The following is a 15,768-nucleotide window of genomic DNA, read 5'->3' as shown; positions in this document are numbered from 1 at the left end:
AATCTTGTTTCATAGCACTAAATTCTGAAATCTCTTTACAACCCAAATTTCAAATATATTTAAAAGAAAAGAATTACTCAATATTTAGGGCAGTTAGTAGAAGTACACACAACCACAAGAGTTAGTGAAAGTTCATTTGTGTGTGTATGTATGTGTATGTGTGTGCCTACGTATATATATAGATGAAATCATATTGTATATATTTTTAAGAAAAATCATGTATCTGTTTCCTGAATCTAATCTATGGAGTTCAAAGACGGGGTGGGAGAAGGGAAGGAGGCCAAACTGCATAATTTCTATACTTGAAATATTGGTAAAAATATGTTTTGCATGAGTAAATAAGCCATCTGTATACTCTAAGATTCCTGAGTCCACAATGTGCACTATACATACCTATATTCATCTGTTAGTTACTATGTCATGAAAATAAAAGAAGAGCCAGCATTTCCCTAAATTTAGAGTGGATATTTTGGATAACAAAAGTTAAAATAAAGACTATGTGGCATATGTAAAATTCAGTTTGGAAATTCTGAGGAGCACCTCCAAACAGGCAGTCACCTCCTATGGGTGGCTAAAATTAAGATAAGTAATAAGTAATAAGTAAGTAAGTAATAAGACATCATGTAAAATCACAAGAGCATACTTTGACAGAAGTTAATCTCAAATGGGAACACTGTATGGTGGGTTCCAGAACAGGAAGAAAATTATTTGATGGATGGTAAATATATTTATTTACCATGGTAAATAAATATGGTAAATAAATATATTTACCATCCATCAAGTAATTTTCTTCCTAAGCTCTTTGTAGTTTTGAATAAATTGATATCTGTGTTCTAACAGATTTTATTATTTTATAAATAAATAAACAAATAAAATAATTCTTCAATAGGTACAGTTTCAAAGCTATTTGGTTAGATCAATTCTTTGTTCACTTTGGAATCATTTTGCAATTTATCTCCTCTCGTTGTTTGCAAGAATAGACCTTTTTTATCCTAGGAAAATGCAGAATTTTTTTTTTAATCACACCTAGCACTGATACGAACCCCTGCCAAATGAGCATTTATGCTTCTTCACCAGAACCCTGCTACTGAAAGTCAACGAGTCAGTGATAGCTGCTGCTTCTGACAGGCAATCATCAATAGTTACATGTACTCCAGAGATCTTGCTTCTGGGCTAAAGGCCAACAAACCTCTAACCAGGCTCTTCTGAAAGATCACTCACTAGTTCTGAACACCACACTCTGAACACACTCTATTTGATCAGTAGTTTGTTTTGATGTCCTGTGTCCTGCAACCACAAACCCGCCTTCCTTAGCAAGCAACAAATTCATCTTCTTGCTTCTGGTATTGTGGTGGGGGCTCACCTCTTTCTTCATTCTTTGACAGCAGTGAATTTCCATATGAGGGGATGCAGGAAAGAAAGTGCATCCCTCCCTCTTATCCACAAAAATGTGGTTCTGGCACAAGCTTTCCCTCAACATTAAACTAACCTTAATACACAGTGTGTGCATTTTAATTTACTACTTACTAGTCTGTATTCCTTCTCTCTCCAAAAATGAGGATACATGTACTACTTGTGGTTTGGGAGATCATTTTGCTGGTATACAGATAAACCTAAAAATTTTTTGTGTGTGTGCAATCTGTAATGAGCATTTGAAAAAAAAATGTAAAGGTAGCATATCAAATCAGTGATTTCAGGAATATTATTGCCTAAGTCAAAGTGAACATAAGATGCGAATTTAAAACAATCCATTTAAAGAAAAACATTAAATAAACAAAATAAAGATGACTGATACAGTAAAATAATGATATTAGTATACAAATATTTGAAGCTTGAGTAACCTGCACTGCATATTATAAGCTCTTTAAGGGAAGAGACTAGACCCATTATTTTGCCTAACACAACGTCTAGTGTATAGAAGTGTTTGATAAATGTTTATCAAATGAATGAGTAGAATTCCAGATAAGCCTAAGATTAATCAAGAACAATCACAAGAATCAGTGTAAAATTAGATAGTGATGGCTGCAGGAGGTAAGGGTAAACATAGCTCAATATGATGCTTTTCAAGAAAACATGAGGATTCATGCCTAGAATGACCTTCTCATTCAGACTTCTCTGCAAACCCTTAGCATTTGTCTTCATTACGCATTTGACATTTAAGCAAATTCTCTTTTATATTAACAGAAAGAACTTACAGTTGTTTGGCATTTTAGTTCACAAAACAATTTCACATATATTATTGATTAGAATGTTTTAGCAACTTGATGAGATAGGCAGAGCATGCTTTCCTATTCTATAAGAAAACTAGGGCTCCTGGAGGTTAAATGACTTACTCACCTTGAACAAATACTTATTAAGCACTTATCCTGTGCAAGGCTCATGTGGCTAGAAATTCTGCAGGAAGCTCCTTGGGCTTTTGGCCTTTCATTTCACAGAGTTGTGTAGGTGTTGACTGTGTCTAAATTCTGTATTTGCTTCGTGATAGGTGTGGACATAATTTTTCCTGATAGTATATAAAAACTAGGACTAAAAATTTTAACTCTATAGAACTCCTTCAAACAGAAGGAAAAGGCTCTGTGTTCTGAGAAGCCAGTTTAAAAAATAATAATAGAACCAATATCTTAACTCTGTATATAGCTAATACTTTTCCTTCTATTCCTGTTTCATTAGCTTTTTAGTTTAGGAATTCTATCAGATACTTTTCTTCAGATACCATTTTTATGTTTACACTTTGTTTTTGTTTAATTTGTTGATACAGTGAATTATATTGATAGATTTCCTGACTTGGGGCCATGATTAAAATCCCAGAACAAATGTTTTTATTTACTATATCTTTCCACCCATCTATGTACAGTCCATTTGATCATATCTCATTGATTATTTTATATCTATTTATAGATATATATTTATAATACATACATAGACATATGTTTATATATACTTATATCTATCTCTTCATTAGTGAGATTGGTCTATGAATTGGTTATTTTATACTCTTTGTAGCAGGTTTTACAATTTATGATCTCATAAAATTAATTGAGCAGCCCACCATCTTTATCTATGAGCTGTAAAGTAGAAGGTAAGCTCTTCAAGAACAGAGACCTTATTTCATTTACTATTGCATCCTACAGCCTGAAACAGTAACTGATATATACAAAGCACTGATAAATATTGGTGTAAGGTACAAACAAAGAAAGGAACAAGGAACAGGAAGGAAAATGAGAGGGCCTCTGAATTATCCATGATATTAACAGGTGCTATTTATTTTCTTTTAATTAATTAATTTATTTTTTCAGCGTAACAGTATTCATTGTTTTTGCACAACACCCAGTGCTCCATGCAATACGTGCCCTCCCTATTACCCACCACCTGATTCTCCCAACCTCCCACCCCCGCCCTTCAAAACCCTCAGGTTGTCTTTCAGAGTCCATAGTCTCTTATGGTTCGCCTCCCCTTCCAATTTCCCTCAACTTCTTCTTCTCTCCATTTCCCAATGTCCTCCATGTTATTTGTTATGCTCCACAAATAAGTGAAACCATATGATACTTGATTCTCTCTGCTTGACTTATTTCACTCAGCATAATCTCTTCCGGTCCCGTCCAAGTTGCTACAAAAGTTGGGTATTCATCCTTTCTTTTTTTTTTTTTTTTTTATAAACATATAATGTATTTTTATCCCCAGGGGTACAGGTCTGTGAATCGCCAGGTTTACACACTTCACAGCACTCACGATAGCACATACCCTCCCCAATGTCCATAAGCCCCTCCCCCCTCTCGCAACCCCACCTCCCCCCAGCAACCCCCAGTTTGTTTTGTGAGATTAAGAGTCATTTATGGTTTGTTTCCCTCCCAATCCCATCTTGTTTCATTTATTCTTCTCCTATCCCCCTAACCCCCCATGTTGCATCTCCACATCCTCATATCAGGGAGATCATATGATAGTTGTCTTTCTCTGATTGACTTATTTCACTAAGCATGATACCCTCTAGTTCCATCCACGTCATCACAAATGGCAAGATTTCATTTCTTTTGATGGCTGCATAGTATTCCATTGTGTATATATACCACCTCTTCTTTATCCATTCATCTGTTGATGGACATCTAGGTTCTTTCCATAGTTTGGCTATTGTAGACATTGCTGCTATAAACATTCAGGTACACGTGCCCCTTCGGATCACTACATCTGTATCTTTAGGGTAAATACCCAGTAGTGCAATTGCTGGGTCATAGGGTAGTTCTATTTTCAACATTTTGAGGAAATTCCATGCTGTTTTCCAGAGTGGTTGCACCAGCTTGCATTCCCACCAACAGTGGAGGAGGGTTCCCCTTTCTCCGCATCCTCGCCAGCATAACAGGTGCTATTTTTGATAGAAAATATTTACACTCCTTCAACCTCTTCTGTATTTATTTGGTCAAGTTTTCTAGTTCTTCTTTATTTATCTGGGTTCTTTATATTGTTCATTTTCTTTATATTTTAAAATTTGTTGTCATAGTTTCATCTAGTGTTCTTTTATACATTTCAAATGTATTCTTTTTTCTAGATGTGGTTATGTCTCCTAACCTTGTAGCTTTTCACTTATTCTCTTTCTTTCCCTTTCCCTTGAATTTGGATTAGAAGATATTTACCTCCTTTCAGCTTGTCAGAGAACTAGCTTTTATATTTATCTCTTCTACTATTCTCACTTTGTTTTGTTTTCTAGTCCATTACAGTCAGATTACATGTTAATTCTCTTTTCCTACTCTTTTGGTAGGTTTTGTTGTTTCACATTTTTTAAGATGAATGTTAACTTTCCTTAATTTCATTTTTTCTTTTTAAATATGAAGTAATTTAAGGTTATAGCTTTTACCATGAATATTGCTTTTGCTGTTTCCCATAAGTTTTAGTGTTTAAGTGTTTACTGTTTTCCATAAGTATTAGTATAAAGTGTTTTCTTTTTCATTCTTTCCAGATAGAACATAATATTAGTTTTGCTTCCCCTTTAAGCTAAAGGTTAATAGTAAAGGCATTAATTGTTTCAAAGAGGATATTGCTTTACCATTACATTTTTTCTTATTTTATTGGATGATTTTCAGTGTGTGGCATTTATGATCAAAAAATTTTATTGAATGCTCACTTTGGTAGCACATGTACTAAAACTGGAATGATACAGAGAACATTAGCATGACCCCTGCACAAAGATGACAGGCAAACTTGTAAAATGTTCCATATTTTTTTTAACAATATAAGAAACAATAAATTATGGTGAAGATGCAGAGAAAGAGGAACCTTCTTGCACTGTTGGTGGGAATGCAAACTGGTGCAGCCACTGGAAAACAATATGGAGGTTCCTCAAAAAGTTAAAAGTAGAATTACCCTACAATCCAGCAATTGCACCACTAGGTATTTACCCAGAAGATACAAAAAATACAGATTTGGAGGTGTAAATGTACCCCAATGTTTATAACAGTGTTATTGATAATAGCCAAACTATGGAAGGATCCCAAATATCCATTTGACTGATGAAAGAATAAAGAAGAGGTGATATCTATCTATCTATCTATCTATCTATCTATCTATAATGGAATATTACTCAGTCATCAAAAGGAATGAAATCTTGCCATTTGCAATCACATGGATGGAGCTAGAGTGTATTAGGCTAAGTGAAATGTTAGTCAGAGAAAGATAAATACCCTAAGAAATAAATAGATTAACATATGAGAAGGGGAAAAAAAGAGAGGGGAAACAAACTGTAAGAGGCTCTTAATGATAGAGGCAGAGGGAAGGTGGGTGGGAGATAGGCTAAATGGGTGATAGGTATTAAGGATGGCACTTGCATTGAGCACTGGGAGTTAAATATAAGTGATGAATCCCTAAATTCTATTCCTGAAACCAATATTACACTATATGTTTACTAACTAGAATTTAAATAAAAATTTGAAAAGAAAAAAAAATTAAAGTCTTATTTATATCCAAATATGTAATTGATTTTTCTAAATTTCTCTATTCCCTAAATATGAAATTCAACACACCAATTAAATGAAGTTGATCAAATACATTATTAAAGTTCCCTGTGCCCTTATTAATATTTTGTCTACTTGATCTCCCTGATTCTAAAAAATATAAGGAAATATGCCATCATTTATATTTTACTGAGTTCTTTTGAATCACTATTGTTTTTGCTTTATTTCTTTAACTTTTGTGTTGTTTGGCATCTACAGAGTTATGATTGTTTTTCCTTCTTCATAAATCATATCTTCTTGTTATATAATACCTATTTTTATTATCAGGGGTTTTAATTTTAAAGCTAGTCTTCGTCTGATATTGCCCTTTCTGCTTTGTTTTTATTTATATTTGCCTAGGTGTATGTCTATCCCTTTCTTTCCATGCTTACCAGTTAACTTTAACTGTGTTTCTGGTAAATAACAAACAGCTTGAATTCGATTTTTCTCCAGCCTAATTCTCTGATCTTTACTGGGAGAATTCAGTCTTTTATGTTTGCACAGGGATATACTTGATTTTATTCAATACTCTGTACTTCATTATTTATTTAATTTGTTTTCTTTGTCTCATTTATTTGAATAATTAAATTATATTAACTTAATTGTTTCTTCCTCCTTATTACCCAAGGATTTCAAGTATAATTTTATTTTTCATAAATGATCACCTTCCTTTTCCTCATATCCATAATTATACCCACATTTATTTAATATTATATGAAAACAAGATCTTAACTGTTTCCCTAATTAAGGCTCTTTAATCCCCTGCTTCTCTTTCTCCTCCCAATAAAGAGAGAACTTGAGAATATTTTCACTTGCTCACTAGCTTCCCAAAACTCCATCTGCAAACCATATGGTTTCTTCTTCTGGAATGTTTTTGTTTTACTCTTCTTTCTCCCACCCAAACTCCTTCTCAAATAATTTAATACTTTTAGTTTTACATGATTGTTACAATTTTTCTAGGAGTATACCTTTTTTTTTAATTTTAAAAACTCTTTTATCCCTCAGTGTACAAATTCCCAGAGAACCTAAATTATTCAGTGATATTTAATTATAAATCTATTACCAAATTCTTTTCTCATCAACTTTACCTCTTCTTCCATTCCAACTATCATGAGGTTCAGATTTATTATTCTTTGGTTTGAGTCCTTAAGTGTTTCCTCAGATGGAGTATATGAGTGACATAATCTCTGCAAATAAAGTCTTATAGGGTGTTAAAGAATAATATCTTATTACATATCCAGTCCTTTATTCTAAAGCACCCGTAGGTACTATTCCACAGTCTTGTAGCTTTGGAATTGCACAAATTAATGTCCACCTGATTTCTTTTTCTGTGTGTATTACTTATGTCTGTCTGGATGCATTAAATATTGATTTGTCTTCATCACTGGAGTCCAGTAATTTGATAAGGACACATCTTGATGTATGTACTATCTCAGCAGTCTGATCTGGAACTTGATGAGCTGTTTAAATCTGCTGGCCCAGGTCTTCAACTAAGGGAAATTTTCTTCAATCATGTATTTAATCATTATCTCTTCCATTGGTCTCCTCCATTTTTTCTCATAAATCTATTTTCTAAAATGTACATGTTCCCCCTCATGTTTCTGTAGAACTTTTCTTTTTCTTTTTCTCCCTCTATGACCTAACATTTTCTTCCACCTGATCTTCCAAGGCACCAATTTGAACATCGATAGTGCTGATTTTTTCTTTCACTTCATCTATTCAATTTTCAAATTAAAAATGTCATGTGGTTTTATATATTTCTTATAGGAGCGCCTGGGTGGCTCAGTGGGTTAAAGTCTCTGCCTTCAGCTCAGGTCATGATTCCAGGATCCTGGGATCAAGCCCTGCATCTGGCTCTCTGCTCAGCGGGGATCCTGCTTCCTCCTCTCTCTCTGCTTGCCTCTCTGCCTACTTGTGATCTCTGTCTGTCAAATAAATAAATAAAATCTTAAAAATAAAAGATTTATAGAAATTATAATGAGTGCTATATTCAAATCTCTTTACATATTCTTCTCCTTTTAGATCTAATTTTAAAAGAAACAACTCTATTTCTTCAGCAGTTTATTCTGATTTTGTTGTTGTTGTTTATTCTGCTCTTTGACTTATGTGCCTTCTTAACAAAATGTCATTTCTGTATTTGCTCATTTGGCCATCTTATGTGGGAGTGATCCTGAAAGTGCTGGCAGGTACAGCCATCCTGTCTGGTGACTCATTGTGCATATAGCTGACTATGCATTCCTCTTGTTTCAGTGCTCAAAAGCAGAGCTTCTGTGTTCTTATTGTCTCCAAATCTCAGAGGTAGAGATGAGTAAAACCCAATTGTTCATCTTCTCTTCAGATCCTTAGGGTCAGGGAGACCCTGAAGTCTAGAGAGCTGAAATGGACTTTCTTTCCAGGAAGGGCTGTTTTCTGATCCTTGCTTTGGGTTTTTGTACTGAGCCCTAGAATGCTGACCCATAGGGGAGGAAGTATGCAAAGAGGCTTTGGCTCACCCCTGTCTATTGACCTGCAAAAAGTAGCTGAATTGGACTCAGAGGCCTGAGTGGATGGATATGGGATGCCTCAGCCACCATTCTCCCATAGTTCTAATTTTCTCTTTTAGGGCAATATTTTTGAAATATCAGCTTAAACATATTACTAGCCCTTCCTTTACCACTAATTGATAATGCAAGTTTGACTGGTCACCTACCTCTTTGGGCCTCCAAGTGCCCATCCCTGAAATAACTAAACCTCTTCCTTGAGTCTAAGACATCCTCCTTCTTCCAGTCTGTTAGTTGGCTCAGTTGTGTAACTGCCATGTATTCAAATGAGAATTGCCATTCTCTGTATCAACTCTGAGTAAGAAAATTATTTTGGAGTAAAACTTGGCAAAACAAGATCTTGAGCTGCCAACAAATTATTCTGCAAGATTTCAAAACATTAACTTTTTGCATTCACTCTCAAAGTCAAGCCAATTTTGCTTAAAGGAACACTATTGTTTGAGTTGAAAAAAAAAATCAAACCTAAATTGTGGTTATGCATCTGGCATTTCTAATATAAGTATGAAAGCAAGAGATTTGCCTGTTTTTTGCTAAATCACACAGGCTGCAAAAAGTATATACACATATGGAATTTCCACATTCAGAAAGTTAAATTCAAATTCTGTGAAGACTGGTTCCTGAGAAGTATGGGGGACAAATGCCTAAGAATTTTTACAGTACTTCTGTAGCAATAGCTTGACCTTTCTTCTTTTTCAACTTTTACCCTTATTTTTTATTGCTCCTTTTAGGTTATATTTATTTAACAAAATTCAGTGATTGAAGAAGCTACAAACCTAAGTACCAGGTGCACCCTCTAAACGCTCATATGGAACATTTTAGTAATCTCTTTGGCTCCTGTATGTTCTCTTTGCCTGAAGTGTTCTTCCTGTATCCTTCCTGTTCCTATAATTCAAAAGCATAATGGCCTTTCAATTTCTAGAGTCTTTCGATTCCAGCAGCTATGGATGTGGGGGTAGGGGTTTGGAAATTTAAACTTAGAGCCCTCACATATGGAATTATAGATGAGTCAATTCTACTAGCTACTTTAGAGGCCCTTGTATTTATCACAGTTATATGTGTAACCTTTTATTCTCCTCTCCTAGATTATAAGCAGCTTGAGGATGGGGTATGTGTCTCTGTAATGTATGACCTCCTAGAGGAATAGGATTATTCCACCATACAATAGATGTTTATTAGTTTACAATGAAGTTACTTGAATTACTGAATATTTTTTTCTACTTAATCTCTTGCTTATTTTTAATTATATATTTGAGCACACATGAACTAAGGTTAAATTCCCCCAACCCAATTAAAGTTAATTAGACAAAACCCCATTTCCATAATGCCCACTTAGAAGATTTAATGCTGAAATCCAAAGATAGGGTAGGTAGAAACTGCTCTTCCATAAATACAGTTTAAAGATGCATACCATCACCTCCAGTATTTCTTCATTACGGTGTGTTCACAAAAAGGCATTAGCCTTTTTCTACTGAAAAGTGGGAAACTACTAAAAGTCAAAGAATCAAGCCAAATTGTATGATGATTTTCCTTGATCTGAAATGTACAAGCATTTCTTGATTCAAAGTTGTGGGGATTTCCTTCTTTCTCTCTTCCTTCATTTCTCCCTTCTTCCTTCCCTCCCTCCCTCTTTCTTTCTCGTTTGTTCTTTCTTTCTTCTCTCTCCTCTCCTTCCTTCCTTCCTCTCTTTCTTTTCTTTCTCCTTCCTTCCTTGCTTCCTTTTTTTCTTTCTCCCTCTCTTTCATTCCTTACCTCCTGTTGTCCTAGACTGTAGTTTAAGTGATTGACAGATTGGAATCGATTGCATGCACTCTCACTATCCCTGCTTTTGCTTCTGAGCAGTTGTGCTGGGGTGGCAAATGAAGGATTGGAGGGTAACTCTCTGGGGCGTGGAAATATACATCAGTCTGTTGCCACTGCAGGGTAACGGTAATCTTTGGGCAGCCAAATATCACAGCATATTGTTCTTGTGGAGAGAAGGGTTCATCTTGAAGAAAAGCAACAGTAACAACAACTATTTTGTTCTCATCGATAGCTGTCCCACACTCTCTCACTCCTTAACCTACTACATACACACACAACACACAGGTACACACACACACACACACACACACATACAGAACAAAATATGGGCTCTTAGGAATTACAGTAAGCTATTTATACAATTTTACAATGCCCAGACTAGGATAGGTTTAACAAGAAAGGCTTCGTTCTGAATTTCAGGATGTTGACATTCTGTAAAATCCCCTGCCTCTTTCATTCTTGCCATTGGCTGTTGCAGAAGAGATTTCCTCCTAGCCTTTTGCCTGTGTGGTTCACAGCAATTACGGAAGATTCATTGGGTCTGTTACCAGCAGGAATGTTAGCCAAATTAGTGAATGAGAACTCTGGAAAAAGCATTTCTTGGGGATCTTCAGAAGTGGTCTTTGGATTTGTTTTGTTTTTATCATCGTTCCTCTTGAGGAAAGAAAGAAATCAGTAGCCCCTGGAAAAGGTGGGGAAAGGAAGGCCTGCCCCCCTTTCCTTCTCCCCTCGCTTGACTCTGGAGCATGCGAAAGATCAATGCTGAGAGTGGTAAGAAGTGGGGAGAACAGTGCTGTTGTCCTAGTTTTGTGGAAACAAAGCACAAGTGAGTTTTCTGGAAAGGTCTAAGAACTGGAGCATAGATCCTATTGAGCTAAGGGGGAAAAAGGAGAGGAAACCTATGGGATAAGGGATATTATGTCTTATGGGATAAGACGTTTCCTTGCCTGTTAGGCAATCATGAATTAAGCAAAGGACATTTAACTAATTTGTGTTTTGCTTATTTTGTTTCATTTTGTAAGTATATATATGTATTTGCTTTTGGGTTCAGCTTTTACATATTCTCTTTAGCTATAGCATTTCCTAGCTTACTTTCTAAACACCAAGGCTATAAAAGCTGCTTAAAAGCATAAGCTTTAGAGGTGAAAGACCTGGGTTTAAATCACAAGTCTGCCATTTACTAGCTGTTCGACCACTGGTCCTGGAGCCGCAAATAGCTGATTTCAGTCCTGACTCTGCCACTTACTAGTTGAGTGACCCTAGGCAAATTGCTTAAACTTCCTAAGTATCAATTTCCTCTTGTGTAAATTGGAGATAACAATAGTACCTAATAATAGGATGTGGTAAGGATTTAATTAAATAATGCACGTGCACTTACAGAACTTTCAGAGCTGAGACTTATGTACAATAAATGCTCAGTAAACATTAACATTTTAAAACTCATTCTATAAGCTTAACTGCACATAAATGCCTGGGGAGAAAATTTGCCCTCTATTATAGTATTTATTCTGACTGACACTTGGTTGTTGCTATGTCAGGCAAAGTGTGATACCTCTCTTCTCCATGTCTTAAAGTACATGCGTGTGCAAACATACACACAAACATACCCCAGAAATTATAACATTTACAGCAGAGTTGAAAATACATGGATTACACCTGTGAGTAACAAGTCATGGTGGTGACTTCAGTTATTGAATCTAGGCTGAATCAAAACTCTTCCCTAAAATTCTAACCTAAAGTAACAAACATTGCCATAGATGCCTTTCCTCACCAAGCATTTATATCTGAAGAAGTCAAATGTACCTTTCCCATCTGTTGTCAAATTTTGACAGCCGCATACCAAAACAAACGCTAATTAATAGATAACATTTGAACCCCCTCATTGTGATTCTTGGAAGCCCAATGGTGTGATAATTAACCCATGTTTGAAAGAAGAATAAAAGAAACTCTTGAAGACTTCTCCTTGCTCAGGTGCCTTGGCAAATTGTTTTTTTGTTTGTTTTTATTTTTTTTAAGATTTATTTATTATTTGAGAGAGGGAGGCAGGAGGGGCAGAAGAAGAGAGAGAATCTTCAAGCAGGATCCCTGCTGAATGCAGAGCCCCACACAGGGCTGGATCACATAGCCCTGAGATCATGACCTGAGCCAAAATCAAGAGTGGATCTCTTAGCTGACTGTGGCCCTCCAGGCACCCACCTAGCAAACCATTTAAATTAGGTTTTAATCACTAATGGTGACATTTCTGTTCAATCATAATGAACTATGTCTGTATCTATGTGAAGCCCCAGGAGGCAAGAACCCTCCCATAACACTGAAGGTTTGATCAGGCCTTCCCACGAAACCATACAATCCTCATAGGCCACTGGGAATAGCTTTAGATTTTTACAGATGAAACTGTTTCAGAATGGTGAACTTCTTTGCAGGTCATATAATCAGTTCTAGCCAATTCTTCTTGCCCTCTTTTATTCCCCCAAAGGGACTATGACCGTAAAAATCAGAAGTGTCCAAACAAGAGGAGGAAGACACAATAGCATGGAGAGAGGACACAGGAGCAGAGGAAAGAGAATGAGGGAGAACCAAGAAACGATATTGCGATGGTTTATAACTACTTTCTCTTAAAGTGTGCCAGTGACCGAAAAGTCTCTGATTTATTTTTACAGTTCCCATTCATTTCTTGTGAATACAGCTAACAGAAGATGCTCATTTTGCCTATTTCAGGCTGGCATATGACCTTTACACCTTTGTTAGTATCTGATACATGAGGACAGTGACATTGAACATAGAAGTTACTTGGCTAATAATTTCATTACCCACAATAATGTCAGCTTTTTCAACTGTGGTTACAACAGGTTGTAACAGGTACAACGAGTTGCTGCGGACAACTGATAAAAGCAGAGTTTGAGTTTTAGGAGTTGTGTACAGCACACTCTAAGGAAGGCATGGCTGAACTGTGGACAGATGAGGAAGCATGAACTCTGAAAGAAATAACTGCAGAGATGTTTTATAGTTTACTTTCATAGTAGTCTCGACAATGACATGCCTTGGAGAACTAAGCAGCTCAAGATAACTTAGCACCTATGCACTTTTTAATCCATCCATACGAATATTATTCTGACAACTGAAGTGGTGGATGAAGAGAAGGGCCGCACAGACTTCCTTTCAAGTGAAACTGGTTGTCCAGCTGTGGGGAGTGTGATCAGCCACCACCCTCCAGCTGCCAGCTCCTTCAGGGTGGATCTTAGATGCAAAAAGCCTCCCCACCCAAGGTCAGAGCCTACACTTGGAGACTGAAGGTGTATGCACACCTGCATGCATGTGTGTGTGTATGTGTGTGTGTGTGTGTGTGTGTGTGTGTGTGTGTGTGTTGGGAAAAGGAAGAGTATAAAGGGTCGGCTATTTTGGTCCAAAATGCATAGGAACATCTCTGACAAACACTATCTGTTCTAGACGACCCTCTCTGCCTCCCTGGCCTACGCTGGCTCAGGCTTTTTGAAGCTGCATGACAGTTTGGCCTATCTCTCTGCCCAACTCTGCTTCCTCCTAACTTTCACAGGTGTTGATTCCTTAAAAATACCTAAAAACACCTTGCACCTAAATTCCATGTCAGCATATGCTTTCAGAGATCCTAATCCTCACCTAGACATGATTACAATTTCTCATTAGAACACTGGTTTTCGGGGTGCCTGGGTGGCTCCGTGGGTTAAAGCCTCTGCCTTCTGCTCAGGTCATGATCTCAGGGTCCTGGTATTGAGCCCTGCATCAGGCTCTCTGCTCAGCGGGGAGCCTGCTTCCCCCTCTCTCTCTGCCTGCCTCTCTGCCTACTTGTGATCTCTCTCTCTGTCAAATAAATAAATAAAATCTTAAAAAAAAAAAAAGAACACTTGTTTTCATTTTCTTTTCTTCAGAATCTAAAGGGCACGTGATTGGAGCCACTGCACTAAGATCAGAAGTAGAAGTAATATGGATTCCACAACTAGTGGAATTTGATGTTACTTTAGTGAGGGCAGGGTGACTCCATACAGGATTAAGTGAGGACTGGGAGATTAATCTATCAACTTCTATGGATTTAAAGTAGAATATGGAGGTGGGGATGGAAATATTGTATGAACAATATAACCCTCGACTTCAAGAGGGGCATCACCTAGGAGAGGTTAAAAGACTATACAGACAAAATTATCTTTAGCAAAAGAAAAAAAAGTAAGAAGAGTATAAGATTGGGAGAAACGGTGAACAGAATATAGACAGAGAGATATAGTGGAGGACAGGTGTAGGAGAAAGAGGAAAAAGACCAATTCACACCAGCTTAGCATCCAAAGACATCAGATCATTCATTGGAGGAGGAATTTTTCTTTTTATCCAATCATCACATTAGTATTTTGAGACTAGGATATATTAGATTCTGAAGAAAAGAAAATGAAAACAAGTGTTCTTTTTTTTTTTTAAGATTTTATTTATTTATTTGACAGAGAGAGAGATCACAAGTAGGCAGAGAGGCAGGCAGAGAGAGAGGGGGAAGCAGGCTCCCCGCTGAGCAGAGAGCCTGATGCAGGGCTCAATACCAGGACCCTGAGATCATGACCTGAGCAGAAGGCAGAGGCTTTAACCCACGGAGCCACCCAGGCACCCCGAAAACCAGTGTTCTAATGGGAAATTGTAATCATGTCTAGGTGAGGATTAGGATATATTTCCAAGAAAACTGATTAAACATTGCATATACAATGGATAAAATAAGGAAAAAATAAGAAAAAATATAAGGAGATTCTCAGTCTCCTTCAAGAGTTTGTGGTGACTTTCCATCTAATTTTCTTGTGTCTCTCCAGTTACTACCTCTTTTTTAGGCTCTGCTCACGTTTTCAAACCTTACTCAGTCAGCATGGATCCTATACTTCCACCCAAATGTGTAAGCATTCCTTCTGTTCAGGAGAACCAGCCCTTTGTATTTGATTCTTTCAGTCCAGGCAGATGGGAGCAGGGCGGCCAAACCAGTGCAGTCAGAGATTTGGATGAAATCCAGTTGACTGCTGGGGTCTTTATATTATATCAGATGATGGTAGTCAATGTCACATAAGAATATATGCAAATTAAATGCAGACATGATGACATCAGAAAAAAAGAATCAGCAAAACTGTAGTACTGAGGTTGTTAGGTAAGTGAATTGATTCAAAAGAATTTAATTTAGAAATAAGTCTGTTTGAGAGAGAGTAGCTTAAGTAATAAATACAGAGAACGGAGTTAGAAGAGGCTAGGAACGATTAAGGAGTTAGACAAGAATGAACAGATTGGGAAAATCTTAAAAATTATTAATGAATAAAAAGGTAGGAAAAATAAGGATAATACACAACCACTTTTATTGCTAAAGACTTTAATTTTTACTGTACTTCAACCTATTCTCTCACTCTTTTCTTCCAACATCCTATGAAGACTGGAGGAGAAGTAATATTTGCATTCAT

General features: G+C 36.6%; 1 non-coding gene across 1 annotated transcript; it reads left to right on the top strand.

Annotated features, from left to right (window-relative positions):
• The first annotated feature begins 5,105 nt into the window (after positions 1-5,105).
• LOC123953650 lies at positions 5,106-5,212 on the top strand. The gene has a single exon (XR_006820913.1). It is a non-coding gene; the product is annotated as a U6 spliceosomal RNA (small nuclear RNA).
• Positions 5,213-15,768: the final 10,556 nt, after the last annotated feature.

Source organism: Meles meles, chromosome 11, assembly GCF_922984935.1.
Source record: "Meles meles chromosome 11, mMelMel3.1 paternal haplotype, whole genome shotgun sequence".
In the NCBI taxonomy this organism is placed as follows: Eukaryota; Metazoa; Chordata; class Mammalia; order Carnivora; family Mustelidae; genus Meles; species Meles meles.
The sequence above is the reverse complement of the archived record's forward strand: the minus strand, read 5'-3'. Positions and strand labels throughout refer to the sequence as shown.